The following is a 5,977-nucleotide window of genomic DNA, read 5'->3' on the forward strand; positions in this document are numbered from 1 at the left end:
TTTAAACTTCTGATAAAAATTACCCCAAACCCTAGTATTCTTTCCTGAAGAAAGAGGATATTGTGAAGTAGGTAATAAAGTAAGTCAGTGAGGAAAAGCCAAGGGTTTTTCATTAACTGCATATTTTAAAAGGTTAGACCCTCAGTGCAGAAAATTTGTTCTCATATCTCAAATGAGCTTGAAATGAGTTAAGGATCAGACAGCTTTTTCTGGACGAGTGGAAACAGCAGAATCAAGACAGGCATTTTGTAAACTTCAAGTCATCTCACAGATTATGATGATTCCTCACTGGAATGATTTTTCATTCAACCACCTGGGTACCGATTAGGAATGAATATCAACATAATAGCCGAGATTTCCACTTCATTAAAAGGCAGAGGGAAAACTCTGGATTTCCCATTGAAGAATAAGAACTCTACACACTTGTATCTGGAAAAAAGAATATAAGGGCTCTAGTAACCATGACCAATTGGTCATTGCACATGCTTCTTTAATGGATGGAGTTGCATGCATTTCTTTTTAAGGAGATTATCCAGTCAAGATGAGATAGATACGATAGAGTTTGGGGGCATTGCTGTGAAAAGTGAGATTTATGAATCTTCTAGCTGCAGCGATCTAATGTCCGAACATATGGTATACCGATTTGATGAGACTCCCCTCTCCCCACCACCTAAGGGACAGTAGCTTGAGCTTGATTACTCTGCAATGTGTAGCAAACTTAGGAAACCTTCCAGAGAGTCAGTCATGCCATTCATATCCTCTTGGATTCAAGTTGGAACCAAGCAGGACTGGGGCATTATTTATAATTATTATTAATAATAATAATTGTACTATTTGTTAAGCTCTTACAAGCCTACAAGCCAGCACTGTACTGAAAGCTGGGGGGATACAGGCAAATCAAGTTGTTCTCAGTCCCTATCTCACGTGGGGCTCACAGTCTTAATCCCCATTTTACAGATGAGGTAACTAAGGCATAGGGAAGTGAAGTGACTTGCCCAAGGTCACACAGCAGACAAGAGCTGGAGCTGGGATTAGAACCCAGCTCTTTCTCACTCCTAAGCCTGTGCTGTATTCTCTAGGCCATGCTGCTTTCAGAGGAGGCAGAGAGGGGTTGCGTGGTCCTGTTTGATCCCTGGAGATTGAATTTGATCCCTGAACTCAGGTCCAAAAAGCTCGTTGTGGATAGGGTGTGTCTACCAACTCTGTTTTAGTGTACCCTCCCAAGCTTTCAGTACAGTGCTCTGCACCCAGTAAGTGCTCAATAAATGCCATTGATTGATTGATTGATTGATCATGCAGGGATTCTGGCCACTGAGTTCCTAATTCTGGATCCACAGCTCAGTGACCAGAGCCTTAGTGGGGCAATCTGGATGACAGCATGGGAAGCAGTGTGGCTCAGTGGAAAGAGCACAGGCTTTGAAGTCAGAGGTCATGGGTTCAAATCCCAGCTCTGCCACTTGTCAGCTGTGTGACTTTGGGCAAGTCACTTCACTTCTCTGGGCCTCAGTTACCTCATCTGTAAAATGGGAATTAAGACTGTGAGCCCTCTGTGGGACAACCTGATCACCTTGTAACCTCCCCAGCGCTTAGAACAGTACTTTGCACAGTAAGTGCTTAATAAATGCCATTATTATGACAACCCCCATGTCTCAATACACCAAGCTTTTCATGAGTTTCAGGGATACAATAAAAATCACAGAGAGGATTGATCCCATCCCAATCCCAGGGAGTTTGGGTAGCACAGAAACAGCCTCGGATCTACAGGAGACCAATAGGCAACTGAGTTGAATTTTCTGTGAATCCACTATTGCCTCAGTGTCACTTGCTTTTCTGGTGGCTAAAGAAAATAGCTTAGGCTTCTGAAGGCAAAGCCTCCTGAATTCCACTTTTTCAGCACTATAATCATCCAAAAATATTTATGGCTTGGGGTTGTGCTATTTGCTCAAATTTTGAAATATCTTCTAATGAGCAATAAAAAAAGAATTTCTATAATGTATTTATTTGGAAAAATGACACTTACAAAGAGATCTATTCAGACCCGAGTTTAACAAACATTTACCCTCATTGTGGTGCCATCAGGAATAGAATTTAGGCAGCAGCAGCAGCTGAGGAAGGATTTGTGTCCTAAATTAGTCAATCAGAAAGAACAATAGATTTTCCTAGAGGCAGAATGCATTTGCTAAATTTAGTGAAATGTAGAATAAAAAATTCTGGATAAGATTAAGATACTGAATACCACTTTCACATACTTGATAGTGCTTCAGACCAATCCAGTGCTTCAAATGGTGGCTTAAAGATACTTCACTTATACTGGGAAGACAGCCCGGCCTAATGGAAAGAACATGGTGATGGGAGTGAGAAGACTGGTTCTAGTCCTAATTCTGCCACTGGCCTGCAGTATGACCTTGGGCAAGTCATTTAAATTCTAGGTGCTTCAGGTTTCTCATCAGTAAAATGGGGCTAGAATATCTGGTCTCTTACAACTCTAAGAATGTGAGTCCACTGGGGACAGAGATTTTGCCCAATCTGATTATCTTGTCTCTACCCCAGGATATAGTACTGTGCTTAGCTCACAATAAGTGCTTAATAAATAGAATCATTAAATCATTATCTTCTAGACTGTAAGCTCATTTGTGGGCAGGAAATTAATCTATCAACTCTATTAAGTTGTACTCTTCCAAAAAGTACAGAGCTCAGCACACAGTAAGTGATCAATTACTATGAGATTAGGGAAGCAGCATGGCTTAGTGGCAAGAACATGGGCTTAAGAGTCAGAGGTCATGGGTTCGAATTATTACTCTGCCGCTTATCAGCTGTGTGACTTTGGGCAAGTCACTTAACTTAGCTGGGCCTCAGTTCCCTCATCTGTAAAATGGGGATGAAGACTGTGAGCCCCATGTGGGACAATCTGATTACCTTGTATCTACCTTTGCACATAGTAAGCACTTAACAAATACCAACATTATTATTATTGTTATCAATAAACATGATTGATTATGATTACTATTTTTAATAATTATTATAAATCACAAGGATTATACCACCTCCAATCAATCCTTATTAGGCTTCATTGAGAGGCAATTATCGGGTACTTTGCACTTTGAAAATTTGGGGGAGAAGAGGAAGAAAACAGCTTCCCTTCTGTAGGTGCCACCCAAAGAAAATGCATGGCTCAGTGAAAGTCGAAATGATCAGAAAGGGACCAAACAGTTCCTGGATTCTTTGGAGAGGAATAAATGGCCTCTTGAGAGTAGGAAAAAACTGGGAATGAGGACCTGGAGAAACATAATTATGATCTTATGTGAAAACCAACAACAGCATCAAAGTTGGTTGTTATAATAATAATAACGGTATTTATTAAGCGCTTACTATGTGCCAGGCACTGTACTAAGCACTGGAGGGGTACAAGCCAATTGGGTTGGACACAGTCCTTGTCACACGTGGGACTCACAGTCTCAATCCCCATTTTACAGATGAGATAATTCACCTACTCCAGGAATCCTTCCCAGACTGAGCCCCCCTTTTCCTCTCCTCCTCCTCATCCCCCCACCCTACCTCCTTCCCCTCCTTACAGCACTTGTATATATGTTTGTACAGATTTATTACTATATTACTATGTTTATTTTATAGTACATATTTACTATTCTAGTTATTTTGTTAATGATGCGCATCTAGCTTTACTTCTATTTATTTTGAGGATGTGACACCTGTCCACATGTTTTGTTTTGTTGTCTGTTTCCCCCTTCTAGACTGTGAGCCTATTGTTGGGTAGGGACCGTCTCTATATGTTGCCAACTTGTACTTCCCGAGCGCTTAGTACAGTGATCTGCACACAGTAAGCACTCAATAAATACGATTGAATGAATGAATGAATAATTGAGGCCTAGAGGAGTCAAGTAGACTGCCCAAGTTCACCCAGAAGACAAGTGGAGGAGCCGGGAATAAAACCCGTGACCTTCTGACTCTCGGCCCGTACTTGTATCCACTGCACTAGGCTGCTTCTCTGTAAGGCTGTGTGGGAAAGAGGAGCTGAAGACGGTGAGTAGGAGCAAGAGGAGTCAAATATGCTTCTGTGGATCTCGGCTTTTCCATCTCTGAGGACGCAATTAAAAAGTTGTATATTGGAATTGAGAATCTTGTAAAACACAGCTGGTAATCCAATTTGTGAATAATTGCTCTCCCAGAGGGTAATGAATGCAACAGTATGATTTCAATTCATAGCTGATTCTATTCCAGGCTTGTTTAGAACAGCATTTTTCTTAATACCCAATGGAGATGCCAATAATGTATCAATCTTTCATGCTAAAATTTCAGTGGTGGAATAAACAGTGCTAGTATTACACTAGGTGTGAACTCCTAGAAGGAATCCCCCTCATGAATCAAGGGGAAGTCCCTAGCTTATTCTGAAATCCTGGGAAAGTAAGAAAAAAGGATTTGTTTAAATTCACAAATTCCTAGTCTTTTATATTTTAATGTTTTGCTTCATCACTCCTTATGCATCTGACACAACTCTCCTCTCTGCCATTAATTTCTTAGATTGTGAGTTCCTAGAGTGTGAGGAACCATGTAGAAGCATGGCTATGTCGATCAAGTATGGGCACTAGGACTCAGAAGGACCTAGATTGTAATGCCGGCTATGATACTGGTCTGCTGTGTGACCTTGGGTGTGTCACTTCACTTCCCTGGGCCTCAGTTATCTCATCTTTAAAATGGAAATTTAGATTGTGAACCCCATGTGAGACATGGACTTGGTTCAGTCTGATTAGTTTTTATCTACCCCAACACTCAGTAGAGTGCCTAGCTCATAGTAAGCGCTTAATAAATGCCATCATTATTATTAAAGTAATCACTTAACGAATTCCATAAAAAAAGTCTTATTCCCACTTCTGTGGTGGTGGTAGTAATAGTATTAACTGTATTTGTTAAACACTTACTATGTGCCAAGCACTGTTCTAAGCATTGGGGTAGATACAAGATCATCAGGTTGACCCACGTGGGGCTCACAGTCTTAATCCCCATTTTACAGATGAGGGAACTGAGGCCCAGAGAAGTTAAGTGGCATGCTCAAGGCCACAGAGAAGACAAGTGGTGGAGCCAGGACTTTTTTTTTCTTATGTTGTTGAGTCGTCTCCAATCTATAGCGACACCATGGACACATCTCTCCCTAATGCTCCAAATCCATTTGCAATCGTTCTGGTAGCATATCCACAGAGTTTTCTTGGTAAAAATATGGAAGTAATTTACCATTCCCTCATTCCACGCAGTCCACCTTCAACTCTGTTCCATGCTACTGCTGCCGAGCATAGGGGAGTCTTGACTTATAGCAGCTTGCTTTCCACTTGCTAGCCACTGGCCAAGCTAGGCATGGAATGGGTAGGCCTCTGCTTGACTCTCCCTTCCAAAGTCGAGACTGGTAGAGTACTGGAAACTCTCCAGGTGCGACTCTGAGAGGGTAAGTAGTAGTAGTAGCAGCAGCAGTAATAGCATTTGCTGAACATCCATTGGAATCAATCAATGGTATTTACTAAGTGCTTAGCAGAGCACTGTACTGTTGTACACTGAGCGCAGAGTACTGAGCACTTGGAAGAGTAAAATACAGCATTTCCCTATCCACAGGAGTTTATAGTCTAGAGGGGGAGGCAGACACTGAAATAAATTACAGATAGGACAAAATAATAATAATAATAATAATAATAATAATAATGGTATTTGTTAAGCGCTTACTATGTGCAAAGCACTGTTGTCAGTGCTGGGGGGATACGAGGTGATCAGATTGTCCCACGTGGGGTTTACACTCTTAATCCCCATTTTACAGATGAGGGAACTAAGGCACAGAGAAGTGAAGTGACTTGCCCAAAGTCACACAGCTGACAATTGTTGGAGCTGGGATTTGAACTCATGACCTCTGACTCCAAAACCCACGCTCTTTCCACTGAGCCATGCTGTTTTTCTTAAGCAAAACAAAAGGCAGACATGG

The 5,977-nt window shown here is 41.4% G+C and overlaps 1 non-coding gene across 1 annotated transcript; it reads right to left on the bottom strand.

Annotated features, from left to right (window-relative positions):
* Positions 1-5,316: 5,316 nt before the first annotated feature.
* On the bottom strand, positions 5,317-5,454 carry LOC119935987. Its single transcript, XR_005453582.1, has one exon. It is a non-coding gene; the product is annotated as a small nucleolar RNA SNORA7 (small nucleolar RNA).
* Positions 5,455-5,977: the final 523 nt, after the last annotated feature.

This window comes from Tachyglossus aculeatus, chromosome 12 (assembly GCF_015852505.1).
Source record: "Tachyglossus aculeatus isolate mTacAcu1 chromosome 12, mTacAcu1.pri, whole genome shotgun sequence".
Classification (NCBI taxonomy): domain Eukaryota; kingdom Metazoa; phylum Chordata; class Mammalia; order Monotremata; family Tachyglossidae; genus Tachyglossus; species Tachyglossus aculeatus.